At 38.9% G+C, this 22,852-nt stretch overlaps 1 long non-coding RNA gene across 1 annotated transcript in view; it reads right to left on the bottom strand.

Annotated features, from left to right (window-relative positions):
* The window catches only part of LOC119877036, a 51,280-nt gene extending 28,428 nt beyond the window's left edge, over positions 1-22,852 (bottom strand). Inside the window, exon 1 of the long non-coding RNA XR_005370567.1 lies at positions 22,425-22,852. This is a non-coding gene — a long non-coding RNA (uncharacterized LOC119877036). The remainder of the gene's footprint in view (positions 1-22,424) is intronic.

The raw sequence follows: 22,852 nt of genomic DNA, 5'->3' as shown, positions 1-22,852 counted from the left end.
CCACTCAACCTTATCAGCAAAACATTTTGAGAAGTCCCATCATACAAGTATTTATTTATAGATTATATAATATGTACTCATATATTATGTATTTCACAAAACATGAAGAAGTAGAACTCTTTTTCATTTTTTTTTTTTAAGTAGGCTCCACACTGGGCCTCAGGACGCTGAGATCAAGACCTGATGGCCAACCAAATGGGCTACCCAGATGCCCTAAAGTAGAACATTTTTAAATAAGATTTTTTAAATGTAAGTATACAAATATTTCTAATATTTTCTTATGACATCCCCCTATGGAAACTATCACTTTAAGAAACTCTCAGAAGGTCTGAGGACCAGAGTTAGCAATCTCACAATTTAAAAGTTATAAAGCCCCAAGAAAGCAGCTCCTAACCTGCCTGAGTTGAAAAACCTTTTAAAAGATAGAATCTCAAGCCCCACTTCCCAAAATTCCAACTTAGAACATGTTAACACCCTACTTGTGATAGGGTGGAAACCACTGCACAAAGAGACCCAAGCCCTGGCCAAAGGACCACAGGGTCAGTGATAACAGTGATTATATCTGTTTGGTTCTAATATTATTGCCTCGCCCTCCATGGGCTTATCTCTCTGATAAACTCTGACTCATAAGATTTCAATTATCCTTCTGATCTCTAAGAGGAGAAATTACTTAGGCCTACTCTTTGGTTTTTAGATGGAAAAGGATAGTTCCCAAGGCATTCTTTTCCTACTAAGAAGACTGTCCTAGGTAATAATGGACAACTTTCTCAGGTGGATTGGTCTTCTATTCCTTAAAAGAAAGATCCCCATTCCCAAAGTAGCAATGTAAGCACAAAATAGCTTTTCAACCATCTGGCTAGGCTCAATGCAGAATGCCTTTAATTATTTCTTATCCACTATCTTTGGGTTACATTTATGCTCAAAATATTACCATTTCCAAAAATAAATGTTTCTTTGAAAGATTTTATTTACTTTGTTGAGAGCGAGAACAAGTGAGCATGAGTGAGGGGAAGGGCAGAGGGAGAGAGAGAAGCAGACTCCCTGCTGAGCAGGGGGGATGTAGGGCTCGATCCCAGGACCCTTGGATCATGACCAGAGCCAAAAGCAGATGCTTAACAGACTGAACCATCCAGGTGCCCCTAAAATAAATGCTTTTAATAGTTAATTTGATTCACACAGCTACATTTTTGGGTTCGTGTGCATGCATGTGCGTGTGTGTGTGTGTGCATGCACTGTACATGATTGAGGGAGAATACAATCATGCAATCTCTTCCCAGGGTCATGTCTTAATAACCCACTGTATCCACACTTGAGAATGGCTTATCAAATGTTTGCATAAGCCATTGTGTTTTAGGATATCAAGAGAAGATTTTCACTAAACCAGCTGATTAGCGTTCATTAAAATAGATTAAAGTATCTACTGTTTCTCAGACCCACTCTGACCAACCTCAATTATCACCCTTTACTTTCTTATCTGACTTGGCATTAATTCCTAATCTGTCTTTGGTCACGAGTTTTGTCTCTTTTTCTAACCTCTAAACCTCTGAGTGATATGGGGGATTGTAGAGGCCGGGGAAAAATTAAGGCCATCCCACCTAAAGTTTATCATTAGCACAAGTACAGCCATCTTAGGCCCCTGTGAATAAGAGCTGAACTTTATGGGAAAAACTGCAGGGAATCCCATATCAAAAAGACAACAGAGCTCAGAATTGCCCTCGGCAGAGAATCCCATATCAGAAAGACAACAGAGCCCACGCCCCTGGTAGAAAGTCCCATATTAGAATGAGAACAGAGCTCAATGCCCTTAAGCCCCATATCAGAATGTAAACAGAACTTGAGAAATTCCTCCACTCCTTCTGAAAATCCCCTAGACCAACCTATAAAAAACCCAGCTGTAACCCACTTCGGGGTCCAAGTCCCTGCTCCGCTGTGTTGGGTATACTTGGGCCCAAGCTCGAGCTTGCTAATAAACCCTCATGCGCTTGCATTGGTGTCGGCTCCTTAGTGGTTTCTCAGATTCCCAATCTTGGGCACAACAGGGATCCCTGGGTGGCTCAGTGGTTTAGCGCCGCCTTCCGCCCAGGGCATGATCCTGGAGACCCGGGATCAAGTTCCACATCAGGCTCCCTGCATAGAGCCTGCTTCTCCCTCTGCCTGTGTCTCTGCTTCTCTCTCTCTCTGTATCTCTCGTGAATAAATAAATAAATAAAATATTTTTTTAAAAAGATATGAGTAACAATATCAAGTCTATAGCTGCAAGTGGATAGCTATGAATGAAGCAATGGCAGCAGGAGAGGACCCCATGCCAATTTGTTCTCCAAATATATTCACAAGGCTTATAAAATCACAAACCATGAAACTGATGAAGTTTCATTTGTTGAACAAGCCAAAAATATATTTCCCATCTTAAAAAACAAAACAAAGGGATCCCTGGGTGGCGCAGCGGTTTGGCGCCTGCCTTTGGCCCAGGGCGCGATCCTGGAGACCCAGGATCGAATCCCACATCGGGCTCCCGGTGCATGGAGCCTGCTTCTCCCTCTGCCTGTGTCTCTGCCTCTCTCTCTCTCTCTCTCTCTCTCTCTCTCTCTGTGTGTGTGTGTGTGTGACTATCATAAATAAATATAAAAAAAAAAAACTATTTTGTTAGAGAATTCATTTCTCACACGTAGAAGCTGAAATGAACTAGTCGTGGAAATGACAAGTTTTGTCATTATTTCATCCATTAAAATTGAGGTGACTATAATTTTGAACTCATTAATCTTCTTTTTAAAGATTTTATTTATTTATTCATGAGAGACACAGAGAGAGACAGAGAGGCAGAGACACAGGCAGAGGGAGAAGCAGGCTCCATGCAGGGAGCCTGATATGGGACTCGATCCTGGGTCTCCAGGATCACACCCTGGGCTGAAGGCAGCGCTAAACCGCTGAGCCACTGGGCTGCCCTGAACTCATTAATCTTATATTTATGAATTTATCCTAAGGAAATAAGATATATCTGAAAATTTATATTCAAAGCTATTGTTCTCGATGTTCCTATAAAAAGGAAAAATTGAGGCCAATCTAAGTGTCCAACAGTAGTAATTTTATTAAACTGTGCTATGTTCATTAGATTAAGCTTTAAATCATGTTACCAGGGGTGCTTGGGTGGCTCAGTCAGTAGTAAGGTGCCTGCCTTTCACTCAGGTCATGATCTCCAGGTCCTGAGGGAGCACCACCTCCCTGGTCAGCCAGGAGTCTTCTTCCTTTCCCTCTGCCCCTCCCACCTGATCATGCTTTCTCCTTCTCTTTCTCTCAAATAAATAAATAAATCTTTTTAAAAAAATCATATTACCAAGTAATATTTTAAGAAACAATTAAATGTAGGAAATATCATATGGTGAAAGGAAACATACAGTGTTGTAAACAGTGTTGGATTTATACAGACTTTGAAGATATCAATTTTGTAAAGAGTGTTGGATTTATACAGACTTTGAAGATATCAATTTTGTAAAGAGAAAATGCTTGTGTCAATTTCTTTAAAAAGACTGGAAAGGTATACAAAAATATTTGTAATCATCTCTGATAAAATTTCAGGTAAAAACTTTCCACATTTTCTACAATAAGCATTCTTTTACTTATATACAGATACACACATTACTGAAAAATGATTTTTATCATGAAATATGCTTTGGTCCTAAATCACTTTCTTTTTTTTTTTTTCTAAATCACTTTAATTTGAAAATCCATGTAAACAGAATTTCCAACATTTTATTACAGAGACTACTCAGTGTATATTTATATTATTATTCATATTACTAAATTTCTTTAAGCCATGTTCACTTACATGAACATAATATTCCTATGTTGTTTTTATTCCATCTAATTTTCTTAGTATTTGGGTATATGTTAAAATTACAAAGAGAAAAATATTCTCTGACATCTAGTACTAAAGAGTTACAGTAAATATTCAAAGGAGCCAGCTAATAATAATATTATTTCTTCTATAGGAAAAGAGAATTTTTTAAAAAGATTTTATTTATTTATTCATGAGAGACAGAGAGAGAGAGAGAGAGAGGGGAGAGGTAGAGACCAGGCAGAGGAAGAAGCAGGCCCCATGTAGGGAGCCCAACGTGGGACTCCATCCCTGGTCTCCAGGATCACACCCTGGGCTGAAGGCGGCGCTAAACCGCTGAGCCACCTGGGCTGCCTAGAAAATAGAAATTTTAAGACAGTAAATCATAGCAAATAGGTGGCCTTTGCTATGCAATGATAAAACTCAAGTTTCTCACGATCCTGTAATATCTGTCTTTATATTAAACAGTGTCAGCTTATATAATTCTTTGGGCTACAAGTTAGTAACTCTAAAAATGATCAAAAGGAAAGTTAGCACTTATATGTGACTCCTCAAGTTTCTAAGTTTTTCAGAAAAAGCAAAGAAGACATGGAAATTTTCAAATATATATATATATATATATTTGACTTGGGACTCAATCCAGGGTCTCCAAATCACGCCCTGGGCTGCAGGCGGCGCTAAACCGCTGCGCCACCGGGGCTGCCCTCAAACATATTTTAAAGTGTTGACTTGGGGTTCCCCGGGTGGCTCAGCAGTTTAGCGCCTGCCTTCGGCCCAGGACAGGATCCTGGAGTCTCAGGAGTCCCACATCAGGCTTCCTGCATGGAGCCTGCTTCTCCCTCTGCCTGTGTCTCGGCCTCTCTCTCTCTGTATCTCTCATGAATAAATAAATATAACCTTAAAAACTAAAAAAATAAAGTGTTGACTTTTGGTATTCGTAATGGCTCATCTCTTCATGGGATCTATGCCATTAAAAACACAGATAAATCACAGAAGAAAAGCACCATCCATTTAATTATCCCAATGAAGATGAGACAGAGAAAGGGAGTGGAGAGCTTCCACCCAGCAACCCAGCTTTAAGCCTTCATGTGTTGTTCGGACATAATGGCATGAACAGTTTTAATACATCCACAGAACAGTATTCCTCTGACAAGTTATTTAAAAGATTAGTGCCAGATATTGGAGGGAGGATGTGCAAGTGAAGGCTGAGTGTAGCTCATTTAGTGGGGGTCTTTAAATTGAGCTATCACATAATAATAATTTTTTTTCTCACTATGCAACAAAGGACAAAAAGGCAGGGAAGCTTAAAAGAGCTATTCATGAGAACAAAATTTGAGCTCTGAGTCAACTGTTTACACATTGCAAATGTATTTCATGCACTTTAACACAACACCACCCTTGGTGGTGATGCCTGCCAAGCTCCAGATTGTCTTAAGTTTAAGGACCCAAAGAAGTTGACTGTGGGCTTTAAAATGTCCCCAAATGCACTGTTCTCCCAGGTAAAAAGGAAATACCTGGATTTTGGACTAGCTCCTCTCCTAAATCTGCTACTGTATATAATTCCAACTTGGAATCTCTTCCTTCTACTTATACAGATGGTATCATAACTGGAAAGGGTTTCCCAGATAAAAAGCAAACATGATTCAAGGTTGAGACCTTATTAGCATTTCCAAAGGACTATGAAAAGCCTCCATTCTATCTCCCCTGCCAAGTAAATTTTGTTTTGCTGAGCTTTGGCACTGTTCCTCTGTTGTCATGGTGGGGCATTATTGTCACAGCTGTCTCAGGGGGTGCTGCCTTGAATATGTTTAGAAAATAACACACAAATAAGAAACATGACATTTGCTATACAACCACACCTACTACTGCAAAACTCCAAGCTGGCAATATATGTATGCATCACTTTGCACTTAAAAAAATGAACACAAAAAGATGAAATTAAGCAAATGAATGAATGTATTTACTACAAAGAACATAGAGTGCATACAGATGCTTTCACTAAAGGGAAAACGCAAAACAAAAAAAAATAATACTTTGAAGATGTACTTTTTAATATGAACAATTAACGCAAACTCCTCAAAAATAATTATAAACCATTCCATCCAACTGCTCCAACTGCCTGCTTCACTTAGCAATTTTCTTTTTATTTTTTTTATTTTTTTTCAATTTTCTTTTTAAAATGACCATTTTGTTTTGATTATCTTGTTCTTCAGGAAACAGTGGGCTGTCAGCCTTTTGAAATATTGCACTATTCTCAATTTCATATTGATTATGAATTGAAAAAGGTACTTATAGGGAAGTTGATAATAGTACATATAATGCCTTGAATGATGAGTAAAATGTGAATATCTTATGCAACATACTGGAATTTCCTTTACAAGCTTACTGCCTTTTTTTTTTTTAAATTTATTCATGAGAATACACAGAGAGGAGAAAGAGAGAGGCAGAGACACAGGCAGAGGAAGAAGCAGGCTCCATGCAGGGAACCCGACGTGGGACTCGATCCCAGGTCTCCAGGATCACACCCTGGGCTGCAGGCAGTGCCAAATCACTGATCCACCGGGGCTGCCCAAGGATACTGCCTTTAGGATATTTATGTTTAACCAGAATTACAGGTAGGAGCCTGCAACTAATGTGCATTTAATGAAATGTTGTTCATTATATACTTACTAATAAATAAGTGGCTCAGAGGTCATTTAACATCTCTTAACTACCTCCATAATGATTTCAGGTTAAAAATAAAAAACATAAGCATTCTTTTACTTATATACAGATACTTAAGTTGCCACTTTTAACTGACATCTTCAGAGTCAAGGGAAATGGGAGCATTTCTCCATACCATCACAGACTTGCCATGGGATTTTGAGAAAGTTATTTACCCAATCATCACTTCTCTTTCTAGAAATAGATTATGTGATTAAAATAAAGTAACAATGCTTCCAATGTATAATAATTGTAAGTATTTAGGGAATTCTTACAATACGATACACTCACATTAAGATATTGGTTTGAGGGACACCTGGATGGCTCAGCAGTTGAGTGTCTGCTTTTGACTCAGGGTGTGATCCCAGGATCCAGGATAGAGTCCCACATCAGGCTCCCTGTGAGAAGCCTGCTTCTCCCTCCTCTGCCTATGTCTCTGCCTCTCAGTTTCTCTGTGTATCTCATGAATAAATAAATTAAAAAAAAAAAAAACATTGGTTTGAGGGTTGCCTGGGTGCCTCAGATGGTTAAGCATCTGCCTTTGGCTCAGGTCATGCTCTTGGAGTCCTGGGATCAAGCCCCATGTCAGGTTCCCAGCTCAGCAGGGAGTCTGCTTCTCCTCTCCCTCTGCCTGCCTCTCACCCTGCTTCTGCTTTTTCCATCTCTCTCTCTCTCTCTCTCTCAGATTAATAAATAAAATCTTTAAATAAAAAAAAAGATAATGGTTTGAACACCTTAACAGAATCCAACATAACAGGGACTCAAATAAGAATGAAGACTTGTTTTTCCACATAAAAGTCTGAGCTAATAGATAAGAAGGAATGTAGGGTGGCTTTCTTCCATGAGGTCACCAGGGACCTATATTTCACCTATCCTATTGGGTTTTTTTTTAAGATTTTATTTATTTATTCATGACACACACACACACCCACACACACACACAGAGGCAGAGACACAGGCAGAGGGAGAAGAAGGCTCCCTGTAGGGAGCCTGACATGGAACTCGATCCAGGGTCTCCAGGATCACACCCTGGGCGGAAGGCAGCGCTAAACTGCTGAGGCACCCGGGGTTGCCCTCACCTATCTTATTGTTCTATTAGATTAGTGATGGAGAAATTATAGTTGGTAGGCTAGACACCTGCTTTTGTAAATAAAATTTTTTGGAACGTAACCATGCTCAATTGTATATCTGCTTTTGAACTATGATGGCAGATCTGCGTAGTTATGATAGAGACTCTATGGCAGGTAAGACTGTAAGTCAAAGTATTTCCTATCAGGCCCTTTAAGAAAATTTGCCAACCCTTGCAGAAAAAAAGTTACTATATGAAGCTCCCAACCACAATTCAAATAATTTACTACTACATTGCAGCTTGTGTGAAAGAGTAAAAAGAGAAGTAAAGATATCTTCCTAAGGCACAGATTATCTCCTTTCACATCCCATTCATCAGGCAGGACATAGTTCTAGGGCCCACCTATGTACAGCTGGAAAATGTTTCTAGCCTGATAACCATGTATCCAACTAAAATCTAGAGGCTCTATTCCTAAAAGGAAGATTGAGGGAATGAGTATCAAAGGCCAATTAGTAGGCACTTTTTTTTTACAAACCACCTCTCTGGCTGCCCAAGTATTAATATATACCCTTCTGATATGTAAGAACACATTTACCTCTTTCCCAAGGGAACCAATACATCCTTTCCCAAGGGAACCAATACATACCTCTTTCCCAAGGGAACCAATACAAGCCAATTACCAATCCCACTTTGCAGTCCAAGGTCTCTGAGTGTTAGGCAGTCCTCTCCATCAAGTTTGGATGTGGTTCCTTTTGGAACACCAACTCATAAACTAAGACATCTAATATGCAGTGGTGTGGCAAAGACATGATAACCATAAAAAAAACTCCAGGTCAGAAAAGGGAAGAATGGGAAATATATAGTAGTCACTGGTCCGTAGCAACTGTCAAATCCTAATAAGCAGAAACTGCAAAGATTCCCTGCCCTTGGGATCCCTGGGTGGCTCAGCAGTTTGGCGCCTGCCTTTGGCCCAGGGAGTGATCCTGGAGACCCAGGATCAAGTCCCATGTTGGGCTCCCTGCTTGGAGCCTGCTTCTCCCTCTGCCTATGTCTCTGCCTCTCTCTCTCTGTCTCTCATGAATGAATAAATAAAATCTTTAAAAAAAAAAAAAAGATTCCCTACCCTGACAGAAAGTAAGTCCCTTCGTTGGCTCACCTGCTCAGCCCTGATTCTGCTATCTGGGAGTTTCTTTCACGCCCATTATCCTCTGTAGCCACATCTGAAGTGAGTATTGGAGACTATGCTCTTCCTGGAGATTGAAAATTTTCCCAGCCTGTTTCCTACTGGTGTGAGCTTGGAGGCCCCAGGGGCTGTTTTAGGGGTTATAAAATCATAGGTTTGTGGCTTCTCGCAGACATTTAAGAGATTTCTCTTAGTGGTGCTCCTGGAGTTGTATAGTGCACAAACTGCAAGGCTGTATGTGATGACCTTTACTCTGATCGAGGTCAAATTCTAGGATGGCTCTTAAGAGACCCATTGGAAGACAGGTAGAAAGAATTAGTCTAGTGAGCCAAGCTTACCAAGAAGAGTTGAAACTCAGAGTGATGGCTCCAAATACTTTGCAGCTAATATCAGAATCCATCCTGAACCAGCCACAACAGAGCTGTGAGTGCACCCCTGGGGGAAATTTCTGGGCGCTTATAAGTTGAGTGGAGCTCTACCTTTTGGGATCCACAGAGTTTTTGCCAGAGTCCAGCCCTAAACAAGCATTACCCAGAAAGAGGAAACATTTTCTCCTCTCTATCCCTCACCTTCAATACAATGATATGGCATTAATATAAAAATTTTACTCTTCCCTCCAAGCAAACTAAAAATTCCCCTTGTCTATGAGTTCTTCTCATATCCAGATCAGAATTAATCAATTCCTCCTCAGGGCTCAAGTAGCATTTACAAAGTGTGATCATTTAGTGGTTGATTCTAGTTACTTAATTTTCCTATGACTTAGTTTCTTCCTGGAAATAATAGTAAAGATTTCATAGAATTATTATAAGAATTAGATTTGTTAACATTTGGGAAACATTTGAACAATTCCTGTTACAAGTGGGAAAGCACTTGATAAAATTTGGCTATGATTATTATCATGAGCTAGTGAATTCTATTTTTTGTATAAGCAATTTGGACTGTGTTTCTATAATTTCCAACTTAAAGTGGCCTGATTCAGTTTTGCTTTGTAAGAAACTGCTAAGAGACAAGAACCAATCCCTCATACTTGGCTGGCTCAGTTGGTTAAGCATCTTTGGCTCAATTCATTATCCCAGGGTTCTGGGATCAAGCCCCATGTCAGGCTCCCTACTCATGGGGAGCCTGCTTCTCCCTCCCCTTCCTACTCATGCTCTCTCTCACTAACTCACACACACCTTCTCTCTCTCTCAAATAGATAAGTAAAATCTTTTTTTAAAAAAAAGATCCAATCCCTCAACATAAGCTCATTTTTTCACTTCGAATTATACTGAACTGTGCAAAATTTGTTTTCAAGACATTTAATATGAAGGAAATCTAAAATTTTTAATTGCATACGGAACCTGTTATGCCTTATGTTCAACACACAGTGTGGACATTGTTAGCTACCTAACCAAATCCATTACCTTCCTGACAGAACCCTGATGGGTTCAAGGATATATATCCCCATCTACATTACACAAACCTGATTCACTCTCAGCTTTGGGAATAATTCTAAATTATCTAAAGCAATGGTTTCCAGTCAGGGTGATTTTACCTCCCAGGGGACATCTGCAATGTCTAGAGACATTTTGGTTGTCATAACTGGTGGGAGGGTGCTGCTAGGGTAGAAAACCAGTGCAATGCAAAGGATAGCCTTTCACAATAATTATTCCCTACAAAATGCCAATAGTGCCAAAATTAAGAAATCCTGTCTAAAGGGAATCCCACCCTTCTTATGAGTGGGAATAATATGTGATCCAATTCTAATCAATGAAATATGAGAAAAGGTTTTCTAGATGCTTTAGGGAAAGCTTTTCATCTATTCTAAGAAGATCAGGAGTTCCCCCTGCCCCCATCACATGCCAACTTAGTAAACAGTCTAATCCCTCCAGCAGCCATCCTCTAACCATAAGAGAAAACTACCTGAGGATTAAAAGAGAACAGAGCAGAGGAGTCTGTGTAGCTCAGTCAGTTAAGTGTCCAACTCTTGGTTTCACAGGGTTATGAGAACAAGCCCCATGTCAGGCTCTGCACTCAGCTTTATCTGCTCCAGAGTCTCTCGCCCTTTGCCTTTCCCTCCCCCACCTCCCCATTCCTACTGGTGTGTGCTCTCTCTTCCTCTCAAATAAAAAAAATAAATCTTTTGAAAAAATAAAGCTAAAATAAAATAGAACAGAGCAATATGAAGAACCTCTGATTCTTGATGACCTACTGAAACCACTGGACCTACTTTGCCACTGGAGATTCTCTTATGTAAACTAACACACTTCCTCATTTTTGAAGTCTGTTACATATTCCATGAATTATGTCAAAATCAAGTTTTTATTAAATACCTACCATACCAAGGATAGTATTAGGCACTGAGAATATAAGACAGTCAGTTGGCCCATTGTAGAATTTCCATTCTAAAACAGGGCATGTATCTCCAAAGAAATAATTATAGCATGTACTACAATAGAGATAGGTGCAATGTGAGCCTAATGGAATAAATATTAATTTCCTTGTCTGAGAAATCAAGTCTGTCTCCCTTACTAGCTAGATTCCTTAGGAGCAAAGATTCAAATTGTTTTCATCTTTTGGTTCTCAATATTTGGCATGATTCCTTGTACACAGATGTTCAATAATATTTGGTTAATATAGTCAAAAGGAACATTTCTGCTAGGTTCTCGGATGTGCCTGTTGATTTTTTATAGGTTAAGAGTTCAAATGCAATGCATGTATATCCATTAATATTTCCTCCTATTTTGTCTCCAGCCTTATCTAGTGTGCATGTGTATGTATTTGTTGTGCTTTCAAAATGTGTTTAAGGTACCTTAAAATGTAAAATAGTGACATATCTGAATAGACACTTTTCCAAAGAAGACACACAAATGGCTAACAGATCATCAGGAAAATGCAAATCAAAACCACAATGAGATATTACCTCATATCTGTTAGAATAGCCATTATCAAAAAGTCAAAATATAACAAATGTTGGCGAGGATATGGAGAAAAGAGAATCTTTGTGCACTCTTGATGTGTATATAAATTGGTGCCACCATTATGAAAAACAATTTAGAGGTTACTGAAAAAATGAAAAATAGAACTACCCTAGGAGAGCCAGCAATCTCACTTCTGGGTATATATCCAAAGGAAATAAAAATCACTATCTTGAAGAGACATTGGCACCCACTGAGAGGCTTTAGCCCAAGGAATATAATTGTAGATTCACTTTAGCCTGAAATACTAGGAATACAGGACCCAGAGAAATCAATGGAATTAAGGAACAGGGATCCCTGGGTGGCGCAGCGGCTTAGCGCCTGCCTTTGGCCCAGGGCGTGATCCTGGAGACCCGGGATCGAATCCCACGTCAGCCTCCCGGTGCATGGAGCCTGCTTCTCCCTCTGCCTGTGTCTCTGCCTCTCTCTCTCTCTCTCTCTCACTGTGTGCCTATTATAAATAAAAAAAAAAAATTAAAAAAAAAAAAGGAATTAAGGAACATTAACCAACGTACCTCCTTAAGAATCCCTGTAAAGATAAATATTGATTTTAAGATGTGCTGATGGGGATCCCTGGGTGGCACCACGGTTTGGTGCCTGCCTTTGGCCCAGGGTGTGATCCTGGAGACCCGGGATCAAATCCCACGTCAGGCTTCCGGTGCATGGAGCCTGCTTCTCTCTCTGCCTGTGTCTCTGCCTCTCTCTCTCTCTCTGTGTGTGACTATCATAAATAAATAAAAATTTAAAAAAAAAAAAAAAAAAAAAGATGTGCTGATGATGTGATGAATGCACTGAGCATGAGCTATTTTCTGATGGGTGTGCCAGGAACAGTGAAAATGACACTTCAAAGCACAGATCAGTAAACTTGTTTTTAATGCATCTCTAGCTGCCACGTTTGAAATTACATGTTTTTATCCTTACAAAGAAAACTAGAATAATCCTTCAAGATTTTCCAAGTTTAAGACTGTCTACTCCTTCCTTCTACTACTTCCCTTCCCACATTATGGACTTGAATTTTGTCTGTTTACTCTGATTAGTGATTTTCAGTTTAAACCATGTCTCTATCTTATTCATTCATTCATTTGTTGATAAAATTGTATATATTTAAGTGTACAACATGATGTTTTGTTATAAGTATACATTATGAATATGAAATGATGTTCAAAACCAAGCTAATTAACTTATCCATTACCTCCTATAGTTATGATGAATATGTGTATGTAGTAAAATCTGCTCTCCACAAATTTCAAGTACACAGTACATTATCATTAGCTATAATCACCATGCTGTACATCAGGTCTCCAGAACTTACCCATTTTATAACTGAAATTATATATTTATTATATATATTACACTGCTTTACACATTCCTCCTAACATGTAAAGAAGTATTAACATCATTACTGCATGTGCGCTAAAAACCCAAGTCTTCTGTTCCCTTGGGACAGAACGTTGCATGTGGGGTGGATGATCAAGTTTCTGTGACCCATGTCAGTTACACAGCAAAGCCAGATCCCATAGCAAAATCCCACAAAATGGAAATCAAACTTAAATTTCTTTATTAGCATTGTGTAAATAAATCTGGATGTGTTTAACTTTGAAAAAAATGTAATATATATTATTTATAACTGTAATATATATTATTTATAACTGAATTTGTACCCTTTGATCAATATCTCCCCATTTCCCTGCCTCTAGCCTCTGGTAACCACTATTCTACTCTCTGTTACTATGAGTTTGATATATATATATTTTTAGAATCCACATGTAAGTGATACCAGACAATATTTGTCTTTTTCTGTCTGGCTTATTTTACCTAGCATAATACCCCCAGGTTCACTTATATTGTTGCAAATGACAGGATTTCCTTCTTTTTAAGGCTGAATAATATTCCAGTGTGTATATACATACACACAAATATGTATATATGTACAAAAATATGTATGTACAACTTTCTTGATCCATTCATTTGCTGATGGATATTAATGTTGTTTCCATACCTTGGCTATTGTGAATAATGCTGCAGAGAACACAGGAGTATAGACATCTTTTCAAGATAATGGTTCAACTCCTTAGGGTATATATCCAGAAATGGGATTGCTGGATAAGAAAGCTATTTTTAGGGCAGCTTGGGTGGCTCAGCGGTTTAGCGCTGCCTTCGGCCCAGGGCATGATCCTGGAGACACGGGATCGAGTCCCATGTCGGGCTCCCTGCACGGAGCCTGTTTCTCCCTCTGCCTGTGTCTCTACCTCTCTGTCTCTCTGTTTCTCATGAATAAATAAATAAAATCTTTAAAAAAAAATGAGTTATAAATAATAGCAACCTATTCTTTAAGGAAAATATATGTAACCATAAAAATAGCTTTTTTAAAAAAAGATTTTATTCATTTATTCCCGAGAGACAGAGAGAGAGAGAGAGAGAGAGAGAGAGAGAGAGAGAGGCAGAGAGAGAAGCAGGCTCCCTGCAGGGCACCCAATGCAGAACTCAATCTCAGGACCCCGGGATCATAACCTGACCTGAAGGCAGATGCTCAACCACTGAGCCACCAGACATCTTCATTTTTTTTTAAGATTTTATTTATTCATTAGAGACACAGAAAGAGGCAGAGACATAGGCAGGGGGAGATACAGGCTCTCTGAACAATTTAAATGAGTTTAAGCCAAAAAGCAAATGAGCAGCTTGTCTGAAAAGTTCAAATACAGCTGTATCCTGAAGCCAGACCAATACTGGTGACTTTTATTTTCTCCGTGTCCCCACCCTACTCCTATTTGTTAGTTTTCTCCTAATATAAGACAGCCCCCATGAGGTTTGAGAAGATTTCCATGTGTGGCTCCATGCTGTATTCTAACCTAGCAACTTCTCCATTATGGCCAAATGAATGAGGCCCTAGGAATTGTAGCCCATCAGAATCACAGGAAGTAGAGAAGAGGTAGTTCCTATAAAGAAGAGATGCTGGATTGAAAAAAAATGTTTAATGGCCAGTATAGTAAGAAAGTATAACATCACATAAATCATATTGCCCCAGAACGTTTTTAGGCCCATATACAGTGCCTGTAACAATTTGTGTTCTACCAAGGTTGAGAAGGTTGGTGGCAAGGGGAAACATTGGCCTTCTGTCCTAGAACTAGTTACCTTGCATCATGAGAATGTACTTGTGTTATGCTAACCTTACAGGCTACATGTTCCACAGATCAACTCTTCTATTTTGCTGTTATCTCAGATAACATGCTTAGCTCCTATTCTGAGTATATCATGTGTGAGACAGGATAAATGGGCCCTAATATGGCAGCAGTTCTTTTCTAAAGCACATTGAAATCCTGGGAAGACTGGGGTTATAGCCTATGCTCCAGTGAGTCTGTTAAGATTACTCATGATGACTCTAGGCTATGTTTGGAACTCTTTCTGAAGTGAATAAACAGATGGCCAGCAGTGGCTAAAATTGAAAGTAGTTTTTAAAATGCTGAGAATCAATTACTTTCATATCATCCAAGCTTAAATATCCTTCAGAAATGACTGGACAATATTTACTAAGAAACATGTGCCTTCTGGAATGAATTCAGCTCAAGGAGAGCAAATGTGCTGTAATATTCTAAGACATGAATTCAAAGTGATATGAAAAAAATTACTGGTTTCATATCCCTATCACAGAAGTCTTGAGGCATAATTAATTGATGATGATTGCTTTAGAAATATTCTGAGCCAAGACTTCACCAAAAAAGAAAAGTATTTTTCTCATCAGCTTTCTAATAGCACTATTATTCACAAGAAATTCACAGGAATGGGCATGTGATATCTTAGAAAAGTGATCCATTTAGGGTATGCTTGAGCCAGAAACAGCAAAATGGTGGGAAAGGCAAGTTTCTGAATCCTAGAAACTATGCCAGTAGGATTTTTGGAGGGCCAAAAAAAGATAGTGAATCAGCCAGTCCAGCTGTGAGAATGCAGCTGTGAGTTTGCTGAAGGAAATGATGAAGTAGAAGGCAAGCTCATCAAATGACATGCCACCAAGCTGAGAGCAGTATTAGCACAGTGGAGGACAAAATAAGTATTTCCAATGACTTTAAATTAGAGACTTGGATCTAAGAAAAAAACTTCAACAAGACTAGTCACAAATTAGCATCAAATAAAAATCTATAGGAGTAAACATAGGCTGTAGGCAGAAGTTGTGGAGCAGTGGAACAAGGTATATCACACTCTAATGGAGAGTTTAGAGTATGTAGAAAGTATCTTGTTCAAATTAATTCACAGATTTAAAAACAAACAAACAAAAAATAGGTCTTGCCCAAAGAAGATGTTTCAATTGTCTCTACTTAACAAATTACCTCCCCCCCAAAAAAAACTAGTGCCTTAAAATTGCTTATTTGCTCACAATTCTGTAATTTGGGCAAGGTTTGTTACTGTCCCACATGGTGTCAGCTGGGGTGGCGCAACTATGACTAGAGAATCAACTTCCAAGATGGCCTTACTCACAGGCTGGCAAGTTGGTATAACTGTCAGTTAGAAGATTAGCTGGGGCTGTTGGCTAGAGTCTGGTTCTCCTCCCCATGGCCTCTCCATGTGGCTACTTTGGGCTCATGGAGAGGCCATGTGGAAGACAACTGCTCACAGATGGCAGTCTCAGGGTAAACATATTACACAGCAGCTGGCTTTCCCCAGAAAGCTAAGTCTTCTTAAGGCTTAAGCCTGGAACAAGCACAGTGTTACTTCCTCTGAATTCTATTGGTTAAAGTGTGGCCAGTCCAGATCCAACAGAACACCACACAGGTGCACGAATATAGGAGGCATGGTTCAGCTTACCACAGAGGAGATGTGACTTGTACAAAGTTAACTATATGCTACTATTAGAGGAAAAATTGATGCTAATAAGCCCATAAAATAAAGCAAAGGGGAAGAGAGAAAGAGGATTGCTTTGTATGGCTGCAAAAGAAGAGAAAAAAATAAAGGAAAACAAACATAAATAGTAAAATAATGATCCTATTATAAGGACCCTGGTCAAATCTCAGCTTCACAATTTAAAAGAAACCTGAAATTTTTAGAGATAAGTCAGAGGGGAACAGTAATTAGGAGTGGAAGATAGGAAAACAAAACTTATGAAAACTTTTTAAAAATAAAGTTATATAGCCTGAAGAAAAGAAGACTGTAGTGTGACTTGATGATGAATTTCAAAGCAGTGTATCAACATTTACCACCAATCTCTATGCTCTCAGAACAGGAAAAGAGGATATCTATTTAAATTGATCATATAAGATTCAGGCTAAAGAATTTCCCAGAATATATGATGGACTATAAAAATTAGAAATAAAAATTTCAGTTGAGCATCCAACTCTTCATTTCAGCTTGGGTCACGGTCTCACAGTCTCTGGGTCATGCGGTCGAGCTCGTGTGGGGCTCCATGCTCAACACAGAGTCTGCTAAGGTTTCTCTCTCTCCCTCTCCCTCTGCCCCTCCCTGCTCTTGCTCTCTCTCTCTCTCTCTCTCAAATAAGTAAATAAATCTTTAAAAAACAAAACAGGAGGACCACTGACCTGGGGAGATAAAATAGTGATTATGAGCACCAGGTCCAGAGTTGGACTCACTGCAAGTTTCTTAACAATGTAAACACTAAGGTTTTGATCTGTAAAATGGGGATAAATAGTAGCTAACTCACATTCTATTTTGCAATTGCCATATGGATCCATTTGACCCTTTAAAAATCAAAGATAAATTACGGGATATTAGTTGATCTTATTTTTCGTATATCTTGAAATATTCTGCTATTTCATCAACCTTGGAATAAGTTTATCATTACCAACTAATTATTCTCAACCATGATTTTTAAAAAGATTAAAATAGGGGATCCCTGGGTGGCTCAGTGGTTTAGCGCCTGCCTTTGGCCCAGGGCGCGATCCTGGAGTCCTGGGATCAGGTCCCACATCGGGCTCCCGGCATGGAGCCTGCTTCTTCTTCTGCCTGTGTCTCTGCCTCTCTCTCTCTCTCTCTCTCTCTCTCTATCATGAATAAATAAATAAAATCTTTTAAAAAAAAAATAAAAAAATAAAAAGATTAAAATAAAAAAACAATGGAAGAAATATTAAATTACCGAGAAGTATGTGCAATGGTGGAATATAATAACATTCTTCAGCTTCTTTTTCTTTTCCTTCAGTTTCTTATTGTACTGACCAAAGTATTGAATCATCTTTCAAGAAGGCATAAAAGATATAGGAAAGACTATCTTTGAGTCTTTTTTTTTTAACTTTTTTTTTAAATAACCTTGAAAAATTTGAACGTTCAAGTTTAGGAGGTAAGAGAGTTCAGGGAAGGAAAAATAATACTTCATATGGTACACATGACAACAAAGAAAAATGGTAAATGAATAATTAAGGTTTAGGAAACACGCCCCTTAATTACCTAGAAACCTCTCAGCTAGATTGTAAACACACGGAGAGGGCTTTTATAATTTTTTTATTCTCCCCAAGCTGGGCTGTGCTGGGTTCATAGTATTCTTTTAATAAATGATTGATTAATTGAAAGAAATGGACTCAAGTCAGTCCTTCGTGTCAGTAAAGTGGAATGGCCAGAAATAAAAAATCTTGTAGTCCAATTAACCTGGGTTCTAATTCCTGTTCTGCCATTTAACTAGACATTTTACCTTAACTTACCCCCTCGGAACCTCAATTTCAAGATCTATGAAAGAGAAGCAGTAACAGTATCTACCTCATAAGACTGATATAATACTAAGAGAGCTAATACAAGTGAGATATTTAGAGTGGTCAGTACGTGTTAGCCTCTTTTTCTTTTTCTGTTAACAGTTATTTTTCACTAGCACAGAAATCAAATGTTCAAAACCAAATGTCAACAGCATTAAAACAATAGTCTCATATGACTACTTTTTTCAAGAGCAGAAGCCAGCTTTTCACTTATTGTTATGATTTACGATGGGATTACATTTATCAAGGGAATGAATTTAAAATCTGGAACTGGTTTTTCCCTTAATAAACCAAGCAAAAGAGCTCCTTATGACAGGCAAATTATATCTTTTAAAAGCAAAAGGGAAGAATATAATTCCCTTTATCATGTGAAAAGGACTAGCACTCATAAACTTTGAAACTTTTTCAGGATCAACTTGATAGAATGAATACACAACAGAAAGGTTATAATATTCTTTTCTACTTCCTCATGCTTAATAAAAATGAAACTTAGAAAATAATATCATGTTTTTTTCAAGATTGCTCTTTACTAGGTGAGAATAATATTAATAATAGTATTGAGGGATCCCTGGGTGGTGCAGTGGTTTGGCGCCTGCCTTTGGCCCAGGGCGCGATCCTGAAGACCCGGGATCGAATCCCACATCGGGCTCCCGGTGCATGGAGCCTGCTTCTCCCTCTGCCTGTGTCTCTGCCTCTCTCTCTCTCTCTCTCTCTCTGTGACTATCATAAATAAATAAATAAAAATTAAAAAAAATAATAGTATTGATAATGATAATAATGACAGCACTTAATAAGTACCATAAGTGTTCCACATGAATTATCTCATTGAATTATCATACTGATTCATATTATATACTTAAAAAAAAGACGCATGAGCAATTTTAAGAAGTTGATTCAAAGAATAAGAAGGGTGAATGAGACAGAAATTGTGATGTGCCACCCAGATCCCTCATCATTGAAGGACTTGCTACTCCACCTGCTAGGAGAACTGTTGGCAGATAGCCCTACCCTGCATTAACACCTTTCAGAAATTGTCTCAATCAGCTATCAGCTGTCTGCCAGCCCCTTCCAGGATTGCCTGAGAAGCAGAGAGCATCTTTGCTGGAAACTATGCCCCTTCCAGGTTGGCCCACATCCAATGACTAACTGTTGCAAGAGTACAAAGTCTTGGCCATCTAGGGCCAACTTAGGACAACTCTGAAGGGCCAGTCTAGCTTCAGAGCTGTTTGTGGGGTAGGCTGGGATTGTGGTTGGTGCATATCACAGCTGGACTTATCCCTCTGCTTCCTTCCTCATGTTTTGACAAGTTTTGATCCCAAGGGCTCTGCTTAATAAACATCCTTCATGCTCATCTCTGTCTCAGAGTCTGTGGCCTGGGAAACCCAATTGCAACACTGCAAGTACACTACTAATAAAAGGCTACTTTCACTCACACAAAAGATCTATCTTTAATAATATGTTATTAAATTTACTTATCATAAAATATGGAATCCCAGGCAATCTATATTATGCTTAGTCTTATTCTGTACACTTCCATAGCCTGCAGGTTGGAGGAAAGATGGCCATGGGATAGCTATGCTCTGACAGAGCACAGAGCTAGTTCTAGCATACAGAGTGGGTAAATATTGGGAAACAAAACTTGTCAGACTGAAGGTGATAACTGATCCCTTAACCAAAATAAAATCAAAATAAAGAAAAGTAGGATCTTCCTCTGGAAAAAAGGACAAATCTAAGTGATACATTCTGATTGGGAAAATTTTAATTACAGAAATTTTATAAAATTAAAAAGGAAAAATACACTCTTTCCTCACACTTCAGTCTTTGTCCCATTTCCCAGAGGTAGTCACTATTGGTTTGGTGTGCATCATTTCCAGACTTTTTTCCATGAGTATTTAATTATAGGTGTACATATGTTTGAATATGAATTTTTAATAAAAGTGGAATTTATGGTATGTGCTGCTCAGCAACTGACATTATGGAAGTAATCTGCTTTACTCAAACTACTGATTTAAATGTTAATCACATCAAAAAACCACCTTCACAGCAACATCTAAGATTGGTGTTTGGCCAAACATCTAAGCATCACAGACTAGCCAAGTTGACGCATAAAATTAATCATCACAAGACCACCTCTTGTCAAGTTGGCACTCTTTAAACCATACTTAATATATAAATAAAGATAACAAGTGTCTTTGGGGCACCTGGCTAGCTCAGTTGGTAGAGCATGTGATTCTTGATCTTGGAGTCATGAAATCAAGCCCCATGTTGGATATAGAGCTTACTTTAAAAATTTTTTTAAATTTTTTTCTTAAAAATAATGTCTTAGTTCATGCCACTTACCAAAGTACTATAGACTGAGTGGCTTATAAACAACAGAAATTTCTCATAGTTCTGATATTTGGAAATCTGAGAACAAGGTGCCAGCATGGTTGATTTCTAGTAAGAACCCTCTTCTGGTTGCTGACATTTTTTTTTTTTTAAGTAAGCTCTACACCCAATGTGGGACTTGAATTCACAAGCCCAAGATCAAGAGTCATATACTCTAGTTACTGAGTGAGCCAGGCCTTCTAGACTGCTGACTTCTTGTATCCTCATATGGCAGAGAGCAGGGAAGAAAGGTCTCTTAAGACTCTTATAAGGGCACTAATGCTATTCATGAGGACTTCACCCTCATGACCCAATCATAATTACCTCCCAAAGGACCCATTTCCTAATACCATCACAGAGTTTCAACATATTAGTTTAGGGAAGAAACAAGCACTCAGTCCATAACAACATGGTTATACTTCCACCTAAAATGATACAACTAACTTTTGTACAACTGAAAAAACATTAACCTTTTCCCCAGATGAAGATGCAAAGTTTTTGGGTGATGTTCACTCTTCTTAATAGCATATAACTCGGGGATACCTGGGTGGCTCTGTGGTTTGGCGCCTGTCTTTGGCCCAGGGCGGATCCTGGACTCCCGGGATCGAGTACCGCGTCAGGCTCCTCGTATGGAGCCTGCTTCTCCTTCTTCCTGTGTCTTTGCCTCTCTCTCTCTTCCTCTGCCTATCATAAATAAATAAATAAATAAAATCTTAAAAAAAATAGCATATAACTTAGGGATGCCTGGGTGGCTCAGTGGATGAGCGTCTGCCTTTGGCTCAGGGAGTGATCCTGGGTCCGGTGAACAAGTCCCACATCAGGCTCCCTGCAAGGAGCCTGCTTTTCTCTCTGCCTCTGTCTCTCTCATGAATAAATAAATAAATCTTTTTTAAAAAATCATATAACTTAAATATTATGATATAAAGTCAGTTTTATATAATATGATAAGGGAAGAAAACAAAGATACTTGCTACACACATACATACACATAAACATATTCATAACATAATAAAGAAAAAATACTCATGATAATTATAGACCTCATTATTACTGATCATGTGGTCATACCTAGTATTTAAAACTATTCTTCTACTCTTGGGATCCCCGGGTGGCTCAGCGGTTTAGCATCTGCCTTCAGCCCAGGACCTGATCCTGGAGATCCGGGATAGAGTCCCACATCAGGCTCCCTGCATGGAGCCTGCTTCTCCCTCTGCCTGTGTCTCTGTCTCTGTGTCTCTCATGAATAAATAGATAAGACATTTAAAAATAAATAAATAAAACTATTCTTCCACTTTCTATTTTGTATTCCCTTTGTCCTCAGCAAGCACCTCAGCTAAGATGGGGTAACTTAAACCTTCAATCCTAAGGGGTTTTACCAGGTGGGGTAATTTAAACCTTCATTCCTAATTGGTCTGGGTCATCTCTGCTTCTACCTGAATGGAGTTGTTGTAGTTTTCCGTTAACTTTAACTACATGGTAATAACAAGAGATAGCCAGGGATGCCTGGCTGGCTCTGTCAGTAGAAAATACAACTCCCGATCTCGGAGTTATAAGCTGAAGCCCCCATGTTGGCTGTAGCAAATACTAAAAAAAGAAAAATTAAATTAGAAAAAAAGGCCCAATATACCTTTCTTCCCCTCCATTGTGAAGTAGCAGTCCAATTTCCCCTTGGTAATCAAGATCAATCACTTCATCCAGCGCAGAACTCCATTCTTTGCCCATTTAGAGGCATGGGGAACCCAAAGTGGCCAGATGGCAGTCTTAACTTCCAATTCAGTGGAATTATTGTTGGGTCTTCTAGTAAAGGCATTCTTCTATTTGGAACCAAGACCTCTAGGCCAGGAGTGCATGAGGTCATAAGGACAGGAAAGAAAAACTTTACTAGGGGTAAAAGTGAGTGGTTCCACTCTGGTTTCCACCCCTTGATTCCTGGACCCATGAATCCTGGCTATGGAAGAACAGCAGAATATATAGAGCATATAGAACCTCTCAGAGAATCTTGTGCTAGCCCTACAAGATATTGCCACCTAGCTGGCACTGTAACTGAGTATTCAA

The sequence above is a fragment of the Canis lupus genome, chromosome 15 (assembly GCF_011100685.1).
Source record: "Canis lupus familiaris isolate Mischka breed German Shepherd chromosome 15, alternate assembly UU_Cfam_GSD_1.0, whole genome shotgun sequence".
NCBI classification, from domain to species: domain Eukaryota; kingdom Metazoa; phylum Chordata; class Mammalia; order Carnivora; family Canidae; genus Canis; species Canis lupus.
The sequence above is the reverse complement of the archived record's forward strand: the minus strand, read 5'-3'. Positions and strand labels throughout refer to the sequence as shown.